This window comes from Drosophila bipectinata, chromosome 2R (genome assembly GCF_030179905.1).
Source record: "Drosophila bipectinata strain 14024-0381.07 chromosome 2R, DbipHiC1v2, whole genome shotgun sequence".
NCBI classification, from domain to species: Eukaryota; Metazoa; Arthropoda; class Insecta; order Diptera; family Drosophilidae; genus Drosophila; species Drosophila bipectinata.
In genome coordinates this window covers 21,935,446-21,955,291 of record NC_091737.1, presented here as the reverse complement: position 1 = coordinate 21,955,291, position 19,846 = coordinate 21,935,446, and the positions used below count along the sequence as shown (strand labels likewise).

General features: G+C 43.0%; 4 non-coding genes across 4 annotated transcripts; all 4 read left to right on the top strand.

Annotated features, from left to right (window-relative positions):
- Window positions 1-11,625: 11,625 nt before the first annotated feature.
- Window positions 11,626-11,698, top strand: TRNAK-CUU (transfer RNA lysine (anticodon CUU)). The gene has a single exon. It is a non-coding gene; the product is annotated as a tRNA-Lys (tRNA).
- Window positions 11,699-11,984: 286 nt separating this feature from the next.
- On the top strand, window positions 11,985-12,057 carry TRNAK-CUU (transfer RNA lysine (anticodon CUU)). The gene has a single exon. It is a non-coding gene; the product is annotated as a tRNA-Lys (tRNA).
- A 381-nt stretch (window positions 12,058-12,438) lies between these two features.
- On the top strand, window positions 12,439-12,511 carry TRNAK-CUU (transfer RNA lysine (anticodon CUU)). The gene has a single exon. It is a non-coding gene; the product is annotated as a tRNA-Lys (tRNA).
- Window positions 12,512-12,808: 297 nt separating this feature from the next.
- On the top strand, window positions 12,809-12,881 carry TRNAK-CUU (transfer RNA lysine (anticodon CUU)). Its single transcript has one exon. It is a non-coding gene; the product is annotated as a tRNA-Lys (tRNA).
- The last annotated feature ends 6,965 nt before the right edge of the window (window positions 12,882-19,846 follow it).

The following is a 19,846-nucleotide window of genomic DNA, read 5'->3' as shown; positions in this document are numbered from 1 at the left end:
ATACATTTTTAGAAGAAATATTAAGTCTAGGATATGTTATAGTTGACTTTTCTAAAGTAGTTCTCTTAATATGATTTTTTCTGTTGCCTTTACGAAATTAACTTGCCGAAGTGCAGCCACGCAAACTCCACTGAATCGCCTGAAATGAAATGAAGAGGATTGAATCGGTGGAGGTGGAGATGGTTACATTGAGGTATTGGGATTGAGATGGCAAATGGTAAATGGCAAATGGGTCTAGAGAAGTTGCTGCATGCATTCAAGCGCAAAGTTGCAGATACAAAATTGGTTAGCGAATAGTAAAAAGTGATTGGCGGGCCCCGGGCCTTTATGACATAAAGGCCAATTATGTTAAAATGTTGCCAGCCCCAGTCCCAGTTGAGGCGCAGAAAGCGCTGAAAAAAAGAATGAGGGAGTTTGAGCAAAAGTCGCGACAATTCCGTTTACTGACAGCTAATAATGCGGCAGTGGCTGGAAGGGTCCTGCGTATGTCCTGCCCGGGAATCCCTTCAGTTCACTCCCACCCCATCACTGACTGCATTGTCAACGCGTTCGCCTGATGTACGGCGCTTCCTGTGTCAGTTCCGGCCGTGCACGCGACAACTTTTCGTTCGTCCCCACCTCGTCGTCGGTCCATTTCCTCCTCATACTTTCCCCTCCCCCCACCATGTACTCCCACCATATCCCACTATCCATTTCCCGCCCGTCACTAAAAGGCCGCCGCGGCGCAAAAAGTTCGCGTCACACTCGAATGCATCGCGGGCCCAGCGTCCTGTCCTGACAATAACTCAAACAGGACTCAGGGGGTTGGGCCCTGCCTTGCCCAGGACCAGGACCTATCGCTTAGCAAATGACTGTGATTTCCAATTTTTTCTGCCGCATTTGAGCCGAGTTGAGCGAGTCCCGTGATTAATGTTGTGGATGCACTGTGGTAGGAGCAATTAGAGCACTGACAAGCCCTCGAAAAATGTTGTATCTCTGGGCAAGTTCTTTTCCTTTTATGGCCGAAAAGGGGACACGAATCCTAACAGCTGTGCCGACAGGCGATGGTGTGTCAAATGGGAGCAAATGGTATGTAAAATATGACCGCATGCTTTGAGAAATCAAATTTATTTTTGGGCTCGATAGGGTGGGGTGGAAATCTATAAAATGGCAAGGAATGTCCTTTTTAAATTTTGCAATAATGCAATTAATTAATTGCCAACAAAGGACTATGGAAATGCTAACATATGTTTAAATAGTTTCGTTTATTTGCTCAAGAAATTCAGAACACAAAAGTGTTGCCTACTTTTTGGAGTCACTTATATGCTTTTAAATATTTGATTTTTAATTGGTCTGGAAAACAAGTATGAAAACCCCAAGTGCTCTGAAAATATCCAAATTGCCGAACTGCAATTCCCTCTGCCATCAGAGAGGCTGACACTTTGGAAAAATTAAACTACGCCAATATTCATGCAGCATTGGGACGAAATTCAAAAAAAGTATGAAAAGAAAACAGTGTACTATAGTACACTCATTGAAAAGTCAGAGCCCAGAACCCCAAAAATGCAAAAACCATTTGTGAGAACAACGAATGCCAAACAACAACAGCCCGAGTCGCATTATTCCCTTGGCGTATTTTTGGTGTGTGTGTATTTTTTAATCAAAAGCCGCAAATTGCCGCAACGCAAAAAATGACAATCAACCACCCCCAGGACGCTAGATCCAGCCAGCCAGCCAGCCAGCAATGGGAACAGGATCTAGAGAGCCAGGACGCAGACAAAGTGCCAGAACGAAGAGTCCTGCGTCCCAGACTGCTGTCCAATACATTTAACGCCTGGCCCAAACTATGCCAAAAAGGAAAATGAGAGCCGGGCACCCAAATACAAAACATCGACAACGAACAAAAAAAAGAATATAAAATGACGAAAGAAAAGCGTTGGAAATGGCTCTGACATGTTGCCTTTGACATGCATTTGACATTTGACAGATCGCGCCGGGCTGGGAGGGGGCTGCGAGGCGATGGGCGTTTCAAATGAAATGACTAAATTATGTGCAAAGTGGTGGAAAGTGGAAAACGGGCCAAAACTGTAAAATTAAAAATGCGTTCACCAGGTAAAAGGAAAATTTGTGCAGCCACTCGAGCGTCAACATTTAACTGTCATAACTGACACAGAAAAAAAAAAAAAATAATAATACCGTAGAGTATAGACGGGGAGGATTTCAGAACTGACATTTCAGTGGGAGATCGAATCCTGGAGTCATGGGGTTGAGTCAAGTAAGTCTTCCAATTTCTTATCTGTGGGGCAACATCGACGTCGAGTGGCACTCTTGAGGGCTTTGGCTTTCGGGCAACCCTTCTGGTGGCTTCCGTTTGATTGACAGACCGCAGCCACCACCAATGGATTCAGGATCATAATCAGACTCATCATCCTGCCAACGGCTGTGTTTGAGCTGCATATTTGCTTATTAATATCGATAAGCGTGTTAAAGTTACATTTAATTCAAACCGCAAAGATTTCTAATTCTCAGATACAGTGGAATTAGTTTTAAAATTTCAAAAAAATCCAAACACAAAATATTAGAAATTAGTTGGTATATAGAGAGTTCTTTTAATGCAAAATCCTTTCTTGAAGTCCAACGACGTTCTTTTAATGACGTCCAGGAAACCTCACCATGTATTTTTACACACTGTGCCAGGCTTCACTCTAATTCCAACCCTTTCTCCACACTCTCTCCTCGCAATTCATTAAATTGAAATATTTTGCAGATCGATCATCCAGGCCGGCTAGAAGTCGAGGTCCTTTGTAGCATCCGCCCTGTCCTGTCCTCGGTCCTGCTGTCCTGTCCTACCCCTTTCTCTGTGCAGACAAATATGCAAGCCTTTTAGGCACCAATTATTGTGTGTGGCTTGCCAGCTTACCCCCACATCCTTTTGAAGGATTCCCCGCTCCAGTTTCCAGTTGCCAGTTTCCACTTTCCCTTTCCCGAATCTCTATTAATCTCCTTTATTGTTGTTCAAAACGCACAGAACAGTGCCGAGTGGAACACTTGTGCAAATAGCAAAGACGACTCCGCTTTTCGGGCATGTGCAAAGTCAATGCACAAATATAATGAGTGAGGTGGCAGGGATGGGGGCATGGCATTGCGTGGGGGTGGTGGCAGGCGTGGCAGGCCCAGTTTTCAGTTTCCACACGGCTCTCAAAGATGCCGCGCGTGTGTTTTGGACACGCGTCCAATGGCTCACGAAAGGGGTGGCGTCCTTGGATTCTCATATTTGGCATAGGGTTATGTGCGTCGTTGAGTGGGGTTGGCAGGGAGTTTCGTGTGGCATGCTGCACATCTTTGCTGATTGCATTCCCCGCTGCTTGCCAGTTTCACCTTGTTTGCTGCACAGCAGGCTCCCAGGCCAGTACCAGTGCCTGGTCTGCCCCCTTCTCATCCTACCATGTCCTTCACCACGTGCAGTGTCTACGTGCCGCCGTATTGATGTGGGTTATTGTTATAGTCCATACGACGTTATTAACGGGGCGCACAAATTGGTTCGAATTCTGCGAAAATGCAAGCGGGAGCAGGTTGCAGTTCCACAAGCACTGAGAGAAATCTGTACTTGTTTTCCACTCTGTATTAGGTCGCTTTATTGGACTTCTCTAAAATTTCCTAAATATATTTTTTCAAGTATGACCCCCCAGATTCCTTCAGCATCCATTGGGGTTGACGGATATGTAACTGGAATGTCCTGTCCTGGAGGTGCACCTTTGCCAAGAGGGGATAAACACAGCTTCAATGCCCTTCTCCAAAGGGAGCCGTACTGGCTCCATTGTTGCCACTGAGAGTTACCTCCCCGAGACAAATGAATCAGTCAGAGGCTTTGCCATGTCTTTCACGTCTTGAATTTCATCTGGCATCCATCTTAGGACGCCACACCCACAACGTGAAGCCTGCCTTCGACTTTAACCATTAATTATGTTTACAAGAAAAAAGTCTGTGCTTATTACATTCTCCCGGTATTAACCCGCCCATAGGCACTGATTCTACAATTTATTCTCCGCTTATATATGGGTGTGTGTGAGTTTGTACCACATGCCAGGATGGCTAGGATTACACCAGGCACTTCCTAGCGCAATTTTCCCACAGGCTGCGTTGACATTCAGTTAAGTCCCCCCATCCCAGCCCATATGGAACTTAGGTGAAATCTGCTACGCCCTAATTTCAGTTTTCATTTTTTAGGGCTCTCTGGCCTTTTCCCATTGCTCTGTTTTCGAATTTTCAAGTGATTTAGTGCAATTAGTATAATTAACACAGCACGTAAGACGAGACTAAGGCGGCATCTGACAATGACAATGAAATCGAGAGGGGAAGAACTGGATGTGACACACATGTCCTGGACTGGGTGGTTCCTAAGGATGTTCTTAAGCCGGCATATGTTCCCGCCTTGAGCAGAAAATGATTCCTTGGAAAATGTAAGTAAGCATAGGAGTGCTTAAAAAAATATATGTCTATTTATTTTCCTGCTGAGAGTTGTAAGGGGAAAGTGTCTCAAAAGTAGGGTTTTTTTTTTTGTGGAAAACAAACAAATTCGAAACTGCTTTCCACAGAAATCTAAACATAACAAACTTTAATCAGTCTCTAATTCATTATACTCTTGCAAGGGTATTATAATTTTGGTCTAAAGAGTGCAACGCAGTGATTCTCCGCTTGAGAATCGGATGAGAATTGGGGAAGATATAGCCATCACAGTGGGCCCTATAGGGGAAAACCCCATTTTCAAGTGAACCCATCACAAAAATTTGACAAAAAATCTAAAAAATTATTTGTCTCAGGATTTTGATGCAAAATGGTGGCAAATCGATCCAGAAATCGTTTAAGGTACTCCGCTTGAGAATCGGATGAGAATTGGAAAAGATAGAGCCATCACCGTGGGCCCTATGGGGGAAAACTCCATTTTCCAAGAATCCCATCACGAAAAATGAACAAAAAATCTAAAAAATATTTTGTCTCAGGATTTTGATGCAGAATGGTGGCAAATCGATCTAGAAATCGTTTAAGGTACTCCGCTTGAGAATCGGATGAGAATTGGGAAAGATAGAGCCCTCACCGTGGGCCCTATGGGGGAAAACTCCATTTTCCAAGAATCCCATCACGAAAAATGAACAAAAAATCTAAAAAATATTTTGTATCAGGATTTTGATGCAGAATCGTGGTAAATCGATCTAGAAATCGTTTAAGGTACTCTGCTTGAGAATCGGATGAGAAATGGGGAAGATACCATCACTGTGGGCGATATATTAACCGATCTTAGCCGCATGGATATATCAACTTTGGCTTTGCCGAAGGTTGCTCCATTTTCTTGTGTTACACCATATTTTACTGTCCAAGCCAATTATTTGCCCATCTACCAGTCAATAAATTGACGATTCATGGGTTCTTTTTGGCTTTCAGGCCAAGTTTCCGGTGCGGCACAAAAGTCAACACTTTAGTGCAATTGCAAGCAATTAACATTGACAGTAAATATGGAATTTGAACAAAAATGCCTAAAAGGCATAGTCAGAGTCAGAGCCAGTGCCAGAGTCGAGTTGCAACTACCTGACACATCCTGCACCGAGTCAACTTAATTTGCATGAAAGTCGGAGCTGCGACACATCAACAGAACTCATCAGCATTTTGCCAAAGGAGGGGAAACAGGATGCAGCAGCGTAGTACAGGAATCGGAACTCTCCGACATGGTAGCCTCTCCTCCTGGCCTCCTACCGGCACATACTGTTGTTATATTCGAAGCTGGAGGGTATAAGTTTAACATAGTTGCGTGTTTCTGGGAAAGATACGTATAGGTAGAGTCCTTGGATGGAGAGTGGGTCGGACCGTGTGCGTGCTTCTCAATGACAACTCGAAATTAGTTTAATAGTCCAACTCAAAGTCCAAGTCAGTGGCAAAGGTAAATATACACTCACAAAAGGCCAACGATTGTTTGGATAGTTATGGGGATGTGTATATACTTTTTTTCTTTATGGACACACACATGCGTGTGTGGCAGAACCAATAAATGTGATACGTGCAATGGTTAAATTAAGTTAATCACACGCCCCATTATCGAAGAAAAAGTCATACTTGTGGGCACTGGGAATCAGGCTTAATCATACAAGCGGGAGTCTATGATTCTAACTGACAAAAGTGAGTTGTAGTCCTTACGAATTGGCCTAATCGGAGGCAACCAGCAACCAGTAACTTTCAACCTAAATCAAATTAATAATCCAAAATAAATACAGCCAATCATAAATCGTATTAAGCCCCAACTAACGATCCACAGCTGCCAAATAGAATTCATTTCAGCGATTTTTGTTTGCTCAACTTTCAATCTTTTAAACCACAAAAAAATAGAAAAAATCCATGGCAGAGATAGAGATAAATCCAAGCTCTGAGCTGGACGAAAATCCCATTTGAAAATCCAATTTGATAAATAGAAAGCAATAAATTCAATAATGGAAGAGTTGGTCGGCTAAAAATCCAACCGAAGCCCTAACCAAATATTTCCGCATTTGCACAAATTTAGAGCACAAATTAGCAATCTGCCCGGATTTATGAAATATGTGAAAATCGTGACAACAATAACAGACACACAAGCACCCGGAACCGAACTGAAACGAATGGCAACATTAACCCCTGCAACATGCTGCTGTTGCAACTGCCCTTCAGCAACTCTTGCTTCTTCCCCCTCTAGAGTTCTCAACGAAAAAAAATCTATATAAACGGAAAAAAGGAAAACCCAAACAGCTGAGTAACTAAAAATGAAGCCAATATAAAGTAGAGCCGCAATAAAAACTGGGCTCGGTCCGAGCCGAAAAAGTCATTGCCCAAAAAAAGGGGGAACCCCGGCTTGGGGTGGTTGCACGCCGGGTGGATTGGGTGGGTGGGTTGGTTGGTTGGCTGGGCGTCATAAGTGCATGAAATGTTTTTGTGAGCCGAGCGAAAAGTTTAATTTTCTCCGGGGCAATGGACAAAGTGTGAGTGCCGGGTAACCAAATCCGTTTAGATCGAAAACATTGCAACAGCAATGGTAACAAAAAGAAAAAAATAATATGTATGAGAAGAAATAAAAAAAAATGAAATGTATAATAAATGTAACAAATGACGCACACGGTGGGTCGCCCAAAATGAATGGCTCGGTGGGTTGGTGGATTGGTGGGTTGGGTGGGTGGCTGCAAAGAATGAATTGTATTTCCCTGGGACGATGGGCGTTTGCCATTTCAGATTAATGCCCGGCGGCGTCATATGAGAACCAGATCGTCCCCGTGTGCTTGCACTTATTTGACTAATGTCTTTAATAAAAAATTACACAAAATGCATGGGCAGAGTGAAAAATTGGCAGGGAACGGAAAGTGAAGCTGGAGAAGGGTAATGCCAGAGTGCCTGTAATACTTGCGGCTTACAGAAATTTAGTATTTCATTGGCCCGCCCGGGGCAGTAACCCCAGAGCCACCCCCTTACGCTTTTTAATATTTACTAATATTGACAATACTTAAAAAATTTTTCTTGGACTGAAGATGGGGTGGAAAGCCGAACCAATGAACCAATGGGCCATGGTAACCAGAAACTTTGGCATATTTATAGTTGACAACTCAGGGGCGGTCGGAGTGGTGGACGGAAATAAAAACCCAACCTTGACAATTGTAAAGTGGTGGATGGGCCAGGATCTGGGGTATGGGTAGGGGTAGGTTGCGATGGGATTTACACAATTTTTTTCAAGTGCTCGAAAAGCGACCGCCGCTCATGGGTCCCTTGGTGACTTATTAAGGGTTGCATTTAGCGGGCTTTGTGTCATTTTATATGCAAATTGGATTAAAAATGAATCGCATTTTACAATCCCGTATCTGTATCTGTGTCTCTCTGTCTATGGATGTGTCGTGGGTTTTCTTCTGGCCACGCGCTTACTAAATTAGGCCTCCGTCTTATTGGCATAATGCCATAAATAACATTTCCCATTGCCCATTTATTAACTGGAAAATGCCTTTGATGTCACAGAAAATTTTCATGGAGGCGCGTTGCGTTGCGCACTTGCCCGATGGCAACCCCAATCCTATCAAGCGATTAAGTTTTTCCCGGATGCTGGTATGGCCAGAAATTTGATTAACTGTTTTGTTTTCGGTTGCTAAGCTCATGTCCTGCAATTAAATATTCTGTTGAACTGGATGGGGGATTCATTATTTGAGTTTATAGTTTGTGTTTTAACCACCTTTATCACCTTTAACAACCACTTTTAGACACTTTACCGGTCCAATGACAAATTTCTTTCCCCTGTCTCGATAGATGCTTGATTTATGCATCCTGCCAGGCAAACAGCGATTTCTTGGAATGCCGAATGTCGAATTCCGAATCGATCGAGGATACTTATATCATATAAATGTCATTGCCAGGACTTGACTGCAGCTTGCGTTTCCTGTGGCTCATTTGACTGCCGACTGTCACAACAGGCCATTAATGGTTTTTCGAAATTATCCTTTTCCCGCATTGTTGTCCTGAAAGATTTATGCCTTTATGGTTATTGTTATTGAGGTTTCGACTAGTCGGGGTGGTTGTTTGACTTTCACCTGGCCAGCCAAATGCACAAATTTGTGGGCAGGGCCCCTCTCTCGAACAATGCTAATCTGAATTTCGGGCCAAAGAGATCTTCAACTCTCGGGGTAACTCGACTCTTACCAACGATTTGTCAAAGGCAGATTGTAATTCTATATCCCGGCGAAACCCAGTATGTTTCCCATCCCCTGACCCCGATCTCTGATCTGATGTAGCGCGTGTTTTCAACAGTTTGTTGCAGATTTTGTGCATTTATCGTGCGTGCGGCGAGTTGAGGGAAAGGAGTCGCCGCCAACCCCCAAAAATGGAACTGGGACGCGTGCCGGGGCATGTGGTTTGGGTTTTAGTATTAAATTGTTTTGCGGTTGCTCTCCGATAATCAGACAATCGTACAATACATTTTATTGGAGTGGACTCGGGCCCAGCTCTGGCTCTGGGGATTTCCCAAACCTCCAGCTTTAGAACTGAATGTATAATTTAAATGAAATATCTCTACCAATTGCTGGCATTAATCAGGCAAAAGTAACTCACAGTTTGAGAGATGAGAGGTAAATACCATTCCAGGTTTAATCAGAGCTCCTCCAGCTTTTCCATTTCCACCGTCATTCCTTTTCACTTTAGGATAGATCAGACTTTCCCTCAAATGACTGGACATTTGTTTGCCCAGAGCCTGGCCAGAGTCCTTTCTATTCCACCTCGAGCGTTATTGATCACATTTTTGTGTGTCCAAAAATACATATTTTGAGAACCTTTTGGCCACTCATAAAATGCAAACAGACTCCCTTGACCAGAGTTTGTTCAGAGGAAGAGGGTCGGACCATGATAAATTTGGAATTTCCGGTTTTCGGGTAACTAAGACATCGGCAGGCAAATGAAGAGTCAGGCTCCTCCGGAAAATAAGAGAAATGGCTGCAATGCATACGTCATTTAACCCCTTTGCGCCATATTTTTCATAAGCTGCCCCACTTTGGTTGATTTCTATTCTTTTTCGGCTCAGACAAGAGCCAGAAAAACCGGCAGGCAGTCTGGCCAAAGGATACGCATCCATGTCGTCTGCCTGACGCTCTGCCCTGTCCTTCCGCCGATAAAATATATATGTGTGTGTATGTCAGAGGGGGGAAGGTCTGAAAGGGCTTTCCCGCATATATAGAGACATTTATTGATAGATAGCAAACGCATCGCTTGAACCCTTTTACATTTGATGAACGTATCGAATTCCCCACATATTGCCGAAAGCGGCAAATTTATGGCTGTTTGATTTATTTTAACTTTTAACACGCCCAAACAAACTGCTGCCAAAGAGGCGTATCGAAAGTGACTATACTCCATCGTTTGGTTTCCTGATTTCCAGATTCATGCATTAAAGGGGGCTAGAAAGGGTGGTTACTCTTGACCCCTGAACCTGGGCGCCACAAATCTTTTAATAACTTCGAAGGGGTGCTCTCGAGTCCAAGAAATTGGATTGGATGCCATTATTGAAATATGCGCTTGTTGCGGATCTATAAAAAGAATTATAAACTTCCCCCTTTTTTTTTTATTAGACTCGATGTTATATGGAGCATAAAAGAAAGTAATTGAATGGAAGCAGCTTACAGTTTATTGAAGATGTCGGGCTAATAGCTGGCCAGTGGGGTTATTAATTTTAAATGAACCTGTCTGATATTTAAGCTTGAAGTGACAGCGTATCGCAAATGTTTAAGAATCCGGAGGGATACGTAAGCTTTTTCCTGTTTGCACCCGATTTGAGCAGCTGGAAAGGTATAAAGGACTCATCATCGTTATTAAACTCTGCACTCCATCGCCTTCCGCCTACCTCAATTCGCGGAATCCGGGTCCAATCACAACTCCACACCATTTGCGTATTACGCTTCATTATGCAGATTTCTTGCCGCCGGTTGGGAGCGGTTGGGAGTCGAGTTCTTTATCCTGGGCCGCTTATTTGTTATTGTTGCATGGCTTGCGGCTTGAAAAAATATTTTTATTTAATTTATTTATGAATAAAGCGACAGGCGGCAGTGCTGTGGTACAGTGGGTTGGATTCGTAGGCCTGGCAATAAAGGACATGTATATATACATATATATATATTCACCCTGCGAATTGCGCGTTCCGCTTCCACAAGCCCATTACCATTTGGCTGGTGGTGCCTACCGCATTGTCACATAGATAAGTCGCGTCTGGCTTAACTCATAAAAAAGTGCCGGGAAAGGATAATAAACCAGGACCAGCCAGGACCAAGGCGGGAGCGTGTGCGGATTTAAATTTCAACAAAAATAAACAGCAAATAGTCATAAGAGGGGCCAGGGAAGCTGAAGGTTGAGGGCGATGAGGCTGAGAATTTTCCATGGTCGCGGTGGGAAATGTTTTCAACTCACACGTCTTCAAATCGGCTTCAACTCTAGTTTTGACTCAATAATGACAATAATCAAAAATTCTCTCAGACTTTCCGCTTTTGTTATTTGCCGCCCCACAGGCCGGGCCGACTGAGAAATGAATTTAAAATCAATTTGCGGTCAACACACAAAAGCAGCCGTGAGGTTAACCGCAAAGACAACAATTAAGCGTAACAAATGATTATGAATAACCATTTTTCTACGCCTGCCATGGTATAGTAAGGTATGTTCTTCTTCTGTGAGAAACGGAACCGGCCGAATGTAATGGTATGTCTCTGACGGGTCTTGGCCAGAAAGACCCGCGAGATGAATGGAACTGCTGCGGCCCATTTCGAATACTACTTATGGCTTTGTGAATGAGTGGCAAGAATGCCTGAGAATAGGAAGGCTAAATACTACAAATATGTGTACAAAGTTAATCCCAAAGGGCAGATAGGAAATGGAATACGTAGGCATTATAGGTATGTTTGTGTTTTGCGTCAAGCACGTGTTTTGCTGCCACAGCAAAGGCTAACAAAAATCTAAAAATAACTTCCGCGTGTTGCCAATTGCGTAATCTAAAGAGCCAACCTAAAGATAATGCTCGGCCAGTTCTAAAAATAACTTTCATTCAACGAGGAAACCAGCAGGCCCAAGCACTGCCAACGATGCGGCTCCTACTGCGCATTCGCTGCGACGTTGCCAACTGCCCGGCTAGCTCAGTCGGTAGAGCATGAGACTCTTAATCTCAGGGTCGTGGGTTCGAGCCCCACGTTGGGCGAAAGCAAATTTTTTGCAGTTTTATTTAATTTATTAATTTTTTTTAATTAATTTAAAATTATATATTTTCTTGCGACGAAAAAAGATACCTCGTTCCATCGGAAATAGCCAGATGTTGGTAAGCAAATGTATATCAGAATGAGGAAACAAGAAAACGATCCGTATATTGGATCGTTTCTAAAAATAACAGAATTATTTATTTTTTAAATTTAAATTTTATAATTATTTCAATTATATACTTGATCGAAATTTTTTGTGTAGCATTATAGAATCGGAAGAACATATATGCCCGGCTAGCTCAGTCGGTAGAGCATGAGACTCTTAATCTCAGGGTCGTGGGTTCGAGCCCCACGTTGGGCGAAATTAAATTTTTGATCATATTTATTTAATAAAAAAAATTAACTTATTACCACATTTAAGAAAGTGAGTAATAAAGATACTTGTAGTTGGCCTGATCAAGTTTGTAGAATTTAGTTTTATGTAAAAGTGATCAAAATTCGTTTTTGGAAAAATTAAAGCAAGAGATCTCTACTATTCAGATCAGTTTCAGTATGAAAGGACTTACATTTCTCGATTCTAGCATTTTATTTATAATTATAGAATAAAGATTAGATTCTTATAGGATCTTTAGTTTTGGAATTTTTTATTAAAATAGCGAATGAGGTATAGACTCTTATCTGATATCTGAAATATAGTTCCATGTTTCTTAAATTTCCTTTTTCAGATCTTCAGGATAACGGTGCCCGGCTAGCTCAGTCGGTAGAGCATGAGACTCTTAATCTCAGGGTCGTGGGTTCGAGCCCCACGTTGGGCGATTTGATTTTTTGTCCTTGATAATAAAAACTATTTATTTTGAAGTATGATTTAAAAAGATTCCTAAAATGTAGTATATATTTTATTTAATATCTGCTGTTTACTGCTTAAATAAAGCTGCAGAACTTTTTTTATGGATGTATTTCGGTGATCATTCTGCAGTTTTAGACATATCAGTATGTTTGGATTCTTTTTTAGAGTTTTAAGACTTCTCCGTAGTATTTTAAAATGTTTTTATAAGATATCTATAAAGTTTACGATCTTTGGATTTGCTATATGAAATCAGAAGGATAACGGTGCCCGGCTAGCTCAGTCGGTAGAGCATGAGACTCTTAATCTCAGGGTCGTGGGTTCGAGCCCCACGTTGGGCGAAGGTATTCTTTTTTGCTTCTTGTTTTATTTGTAAATTATTTATCAAAAAATTGTTTAATTCCCTGTACAAGCAACAAAATACTGAAAGGAAAATTGGTTTAGATTTTTTAACCAGTAAAATGGCTTTAGGCCATTTTATAAATATGATATTTAAAGGTTTTTTCGTTTTATTAAATTAATTTAGCTGACAAACATTCGGTGGATATATTGTGCAAGTGAAAGTCATTGTTCAGTTCACACAATGTACCGTCATGCATAATTGTACAGAATCCGTTCGAGGGCGAATAAAATATTCAAAAAGTGCCCTAAAAATGGAGGACCCCTTCACATCTGGCGCTTTTTAACCAGCCGCAGGACAATTTATAAATTTAACAAAAAAACTTCACACAAAGCGGACTGAAAGGCAAATAGAGGAGCACAGACTATGGAGCTCCACCGCCACCCAGGCCCTTCGTCCCATTCCAAGTGGCCCCTTTTTCCGGTGTTGTTTGGCGGGATATTTCCAGCTTGCAGTAAAAATTAGAGTGGGATAAACAAATACATTTATTACATGCGAATACAGCAACAAATCCCAACCAGCCAGTCAGCCAGCCAGCTTTTATTGTGCGTGCCACGCCTTCTGAAACCCAAAAACGATGGAAAGGAGGAGAAAGGCCGCAGGCAGCAGCGCATACACGTGACTTTAAAGCTCATGGGATTACATTGAACGCAGTTTTGTGTGGGATTTTCGTATGCAAAAAGCTTAGGAAATTAATGCGCAGAAGGAAATGCATTTAAATTATGTGGGTGACTGGTTGCAGGGGAAGGGGGATGGATGGGCGAAGGCCTGGGAAGGGGCGTGACTCTCTGGGGCTGAGGTGTCCGCCGTGACAGAGGGACAGACAGCTGCCAACCGCCAAACACAGCTGCCAACCGCCTGCCACCCGCCGCCATCGACGGAGGTTTAATGGCGGTGGTGGCGCTGGCTTACAAATGAATACAAATTGCAGTTTGAACTTTGGAGTTTTACAATTTTCTAATTAACGGGAAAAACATTTTGCATCATAATTCCCGCACAGCAAAAGAATTTGGAAATTTAATTAAGTTGCATTGGCTACGCAGATTTATCCACAGCAGGGTGGCTCTTGGTGTCCTGTGTCCTTCGTCCTTTGGTCCCTTGTCCAACAACCCTTTTGGACGCAATTTTCTTGAGCAGAAAGTTTTTTAATACCCCCGACTGACTGAAGAAACACATAAATTTTGTTGGCTTCTGCAAATAAACATTATGCAGCAGTTTTTTTTTACTTGGGTTGAGAATAAAAAAGAAAAATCAGAGGCCAAATGTGGAAAATCCCAACAAATTACATGTTATTAAAGGTAAAAGCAAAGGTAGAGTTTTAATCCATATAAGAGGTACAGGAAAAAATATTTAGAAGGCTATAAGATAATGGATATGCTGATGAAAATCTTAAACCTATAATCTATCATTTGAGAAGAAATTTTAGAAACCTATGGCCAGCTCTTGAATATGTTTTATCTGGTCATATTTTTGATTATTTCTCTTAGTGTAAATATCTCAGTAACCCTTCCACAACCACCTCAATACTGATTTGGCTCACCTTCTGCTGACGTATGACATTGCAGAGAAAGGGGCGGCAATCGGGAGGCACATGGATGTCTCGGCCATGACTGAGGCTGAGGCTGAGTTGTTGCCCTTGGTCATTAACAGCGTTAAGCCCAGGGACCAGACCGCGCCGGAAGGATGTCGTGGCTGAGTGACGTGTGTGTTTGCACCATCCATTCCATCCTTTCCATCCATTCAACACCCCAAGCCCACCTCCTACTTTTGTGTCCATGAGCGTTGTCATTAGCGCTGCTCGTGCGCCGTTATCCCTTTTTAATAAGGTTTACTCAGCATTTTTTTTGCTGCCGGTTTGTGCTTCGTTTTTCATTGTTTGTTTGCCAGGATATCTCTGCCTCACCCCGCTGGCAGTGCAGATATGTTGTGTTTATTATGCGAGATTAGCGAGAAATTGAACAGGGATTCGACCCTGGGCTGAAGCATCAATCAGCAGCGAGATTAATAATGAAAAAGTTTAAAAAACTTTTAAAAACATTGGGTATCACATTGGGTACTATAAAGGTGTAATTGGTTGGAACATAATCTATTGATATTTTCACTCATGAAGTGCCATTATTATTCTCCAGCCAGAGACCATGGATAAATTAAGGATGTGTGGTGCATTCTAAAGAAAGAATCCCATATTTGGAAAGAACTTACGCTCCTTGTGGACTGGCACCTTATAATTCCATCCACTGGTCGATGGCTTTATTCGCGCTCCCTTTATGGATACAGTTGCCAGAGAGTGTCATCGCCATAAGCCATTATCCATTATCTAACCAAATATGTAATGCATTCCCCAATGCAATCACCACAGCCCGCCCGCCCATCCTCCAGCCCGTCAATCAGCTAATCTGCCTACGTGCCTGGCACACCACACAGCACTGCCGCAATGTAATTCTAAAAAAGATTTAATAATAGTGAGGCAAAAACCTTGAGCGTGCACTCCAAATTAAATTGTTATCAAATCGATCAAAGCCACAGCATCATTATCTCTGCATTAGCCAGTGAGCAGAGCCGGAAAAAAAAACCTGGCCAACAAAAGCGGGCTAAAAACAACAGACTGACAGGCGGAGAGCTCGCTCCGCTTGATAAGCGATTTAAAATGCAACGAACCAGCTGGAAAATCAAGTGCTTTCAGTGCTCAGTTGACCTCCCACTATAGCTCCAGCTCCACCTCCTCCTCGGAGTGGAGTGGTGGAGAGTGGGTTTCGTGTCCAGCACGGCGCCTGGACGTAGCAATAACTTCTAATTAATACACGAAGAGCATAACGAAAGCTAATTATGAAACTAATGAGCTTGTTGGCAATGCAACAGCAGCAGCCGCACCAGCAGTGGCAGCAAGAACAAGAAGCAGCTAGCACCAAGCTGGCCAACTGGAAAGGGTCGTGAACGTGGCCAACAGAGAGAGAGAGAGAGGCGGGACAGGTATGGCTCCAAGTGTTAACGACGGTGTGCTCAACATGCTGAGCGCCGCTCCAGGTGCGAAATACCACAAAAGAGTAAACGCCAACGATTCAACTCGTTCACTCATACAGTCAGATCCTAAAAGGCACTGAAAGATATATAAAAAAATAATATTTCATTAAAAAGGTATGCTTAAGGAAGGTTGCGAGAGGAAATTTCATAATTTTCTTCTTTAAAACTAAGCAAATCTCTATAATTCAGTAAAATTTCTCTCAGTGCACTTACTTGTACGCAGATATTTCATTTCAATTTCCTTTTTGGTTAGCGCGTCTTTTTAGCATACTTGATTATGGTCTTTGGCCACAGCACTCCCGAGTCCAGTACCCAGGTTTTAGGGGGGAGAGACAGGAACCCAACACGAAAGAAGGGGCTGGGCTCTGGACGTCGCCGGCCATCAGTCACTTATGCTCACGGCCCGTCACTCAAAGCCGGCTCACACACACAGACACAACACACACCAAAACCCATTTGGTCCACACCTACCTGATACTAAATAACAGAGCGGGACGTTCTGACTTGATGGATCGGGAATAGCGGAGGTAGAGGCAGTGGGGCCACAAAGACCGCGAAGACGATGACTTCGTTCCACGGAGTGAGTTCGTCCGGTGAGCCACCGCTACTGTCATTATCTTGTTAACTTGTTGTTACGTCAGCCCGCCAGCCAGCCTGTAAGCTTTTATGTATTGGGAGGACAGTGGCCAGCATTAAGGTGGAAGCCAAGAAATCGAGGTAACTATAATAGCTTTTAAATTAACTAATAGATCTTTCTTTTTAATAAATCTTTTATTTTTAGATATGAAAGGTAAAAATCTTAAAAGAAAACCTAAACTATTTAGTTAACCTTGCCTGTAAAATACTCTGGACCCATATTAGAGCTCACTTACAGCGTCATCGTGTGTATCTCGCTTAAATTCGTCTGGCCATGCCCAATACTTATAGCCTGGTGGTACTGGCATTTTTTTACTCATTCCCAGTCCAATTCCCATCACCCGTGGATGCCCTTGCCCGATGTGTAATAATAATATACACACAGGTGTCCCGGGCCCTTTTTGACCAGAGGGGCAATGCCAGCTTCGTACCTCATCAATAAGCTTCGGGGGAGGAGTCTTCGGTGGCAGGGTAAGGGGCAGGGGCATGGGCACTGGCGCTGCATGTAGCACATGTAGCGGCGATTACGCGTAATAATCATCATAATCAAAAGTCGCAACACGAAATGAGTTTCGACTTGTTGTGAGCTGCCGTTGCTCGTCGGAGGATAACCAGTTGGGGGGGGATTGCTCTGCCAGACCGGAGCTCCATATAGAATTGATTAATATTGGCGCTGGTTTTGGCTGATTACAACACGACCTAGCCACGTTGGAGGCATTTGAGCCTTCAGAGCTCCGGAGCGGCCAGAGCCCGGTTAACCTCGCTCTGCTCCTGGCCCCATCAAACTAATTTGGCGGCATCAATCTGCGGCTCAATGGGAATAACATTGGCGCAGGCTCACAAAACGGATTAGGACCTGGCCGGCGATAATTAACATTGAACCCGGTGAGTGGTAGGACCAAACTTTCTTCATCATATGCGGAAATTATTTAGAAGGTCAAGTTATAACCAGAGTGTGTGCTAATGATGGAATTGGGATAGTAGTTATGAAACCTTTAAGAGTCTTACATCCTCAAGTAAGAAGAAGCCCTGTAGATGGTAGATCTGGTCTTAAATATATTACCCATGTAACTACTATTTTACTCAACTCTCTAGCCTTGCTGTGTATCCTAGTCGTTTCCAGTCACTTTTATGAGGCTGAGACACTTTGTAACCCAGCATGTTCCACCGCAATCTTTGCTGGCCCACTAAATCCAGCCATAACCGCACCATTCCTGTCGTGTTCTGTTCTGTTCTGCTCTGGCCATGGCCAAAACAACACCGACCGGCAACTCTATAAACACAAAAAATAATAATTAACTGACCATCAAATCAACAGCACGTACTCCCTACGTGAGCATAATTTCGCCCCTGCACACCTTGATTGCTGATTTCGATATGTTGGTCTACGTGCGAAAACGAGAACTAAAAGTTGTTTTGGCCCGAAAGTAATGCCAAAGTCAGAAAGCCCTTTCCCCCAGGTCGGTGTGGGGCGGGGGATTAAGATGCTGGGGCATAATTAATACGGCAGAGTCCAAAACCGAGTGCATTACGACCCTTGGGGACATTTGCATTTGATTTACACCACGCCTGACTATCCCTCAGATGGCTCTCCCGGTTAAGGGCTAACAAAGTCAGGCCATAAAACTTGGCTTCAAGTGCAAATGCGCTCAAATCTGCTCTTAGCCACTGGTAAGGACATCTCTCGCCCTAGGAACGCCCACCGACTGACTGTGAGTGCAAGTGTGTATTACTATAATTAAATTGAAAATTACTGGCCAGCAATTGCAATTGTCCACCCGAGTGGACAGGGCCGGCAATGTTAATAATAATAGGTTTCTGTGAGTGTGTGGCTCTAATCATTGTCTGTGCATCTGTCCATGTCTCCGTCTCTGGCGAAATGTTTCGGGGGTTGGCCGAGCCACGCATAAGTTATAAATTATGCATCTATGCATAATTTACAGCCCGAAAGGTCAGACAGTTGCATTTGCCAGTTCACTGCCAGGACCCCCTCAAGGATTGCGTAAGTGCTACCTACGAGGGTTTTAGTTTTAAGGGATTAAAGTCTTTGTAGTAAGTATAGTAAGGTCTAGTCTTTAAAGATGCTAGCCATATGCATATCCTATTAGACCTTAAACTCAAACAACATGGTTAAAGCCCTTGTCGGATCAAAAACTATTCTCAGATACATTTGTCTAACTTTTTGCACCGTACTCGGGCCAACCACTTGAACAGTCAACCACTTCGACAGTGCAGTGGTTCATTGTACCATTCAGAGGTAGAGGGGAGTCCTCTTCCAGTGCCCTTTACCCCCAACCCTTTTGGGATACTTCAGAACTTGTTTTTGCATCAGTTTGCAACCGCATCATTTTGATGTATTTTGTGGTAAGTTTTTAGTGTATCATCATCACGAGTTTACACGCACGAGCTGCGTTGTGTATTTTTTTTCCACATTATATACACACCTATAAATTAACATACATATACTGGGTATAGGTTTTGGGAGAAGGCCCTGCCTTTCGACCCAAAGTGCCGACAGCCGAGATGTAGGGGAATCCAGGCATTGTTGATGCTGTTGAATTATCATGCATGTGTTTGTCTTATTGCATTTTATTCAAATTTCCTACCGTGTGGTTTTAACGTTTTGCTGGCTATACTACATCGCTGCCATCGATTTGCAATTCGCAATCGCAATCAGCTCCAGAAAGGAGGGCAGAGTGGCAGAAGACCAGCAACAGAGACCAGCGACCCGGCCGCAGGAAATGTTGATGAATGCACAAATGTATACATATGTATATATGCGGAGCTGATGTTTTGGGGTAGCCCCATCCCCATCATATCCCAGAAGAGATCTCAATAGAATTGTCTGTTGCATTTCAACAGGCACTGGTGAATATTTATATTTGCTTCCGTTTGGGGAACAGCAATCGATATATGGAAGCAGCAAACCAGTTAATGTAAACAAATAACTCAGGTGAGCGAAATACCTCACAACTATCGGAATGTTTTTCATCTCCTCGGGATCGTTAGGAATTCGAAATAGTTAGCATAGAAGTTTTTATGTGGAAAAACCCTCACATATGCAACTCGTAGATGATCAAAGACATGTGGTAGCTGCTGTCCTTTGAACCCTTTTAATTCGACCACACACATGCCAAAATTCCAAACGTTTAGCCACCGCATTATTGACCTGACTTTTATTCAGTAGTCACGTGTCCTGCTCCTTTCTAATGCTTTCTTTTCCGTCCCTCCTTTCTTTTCCACTTTAGG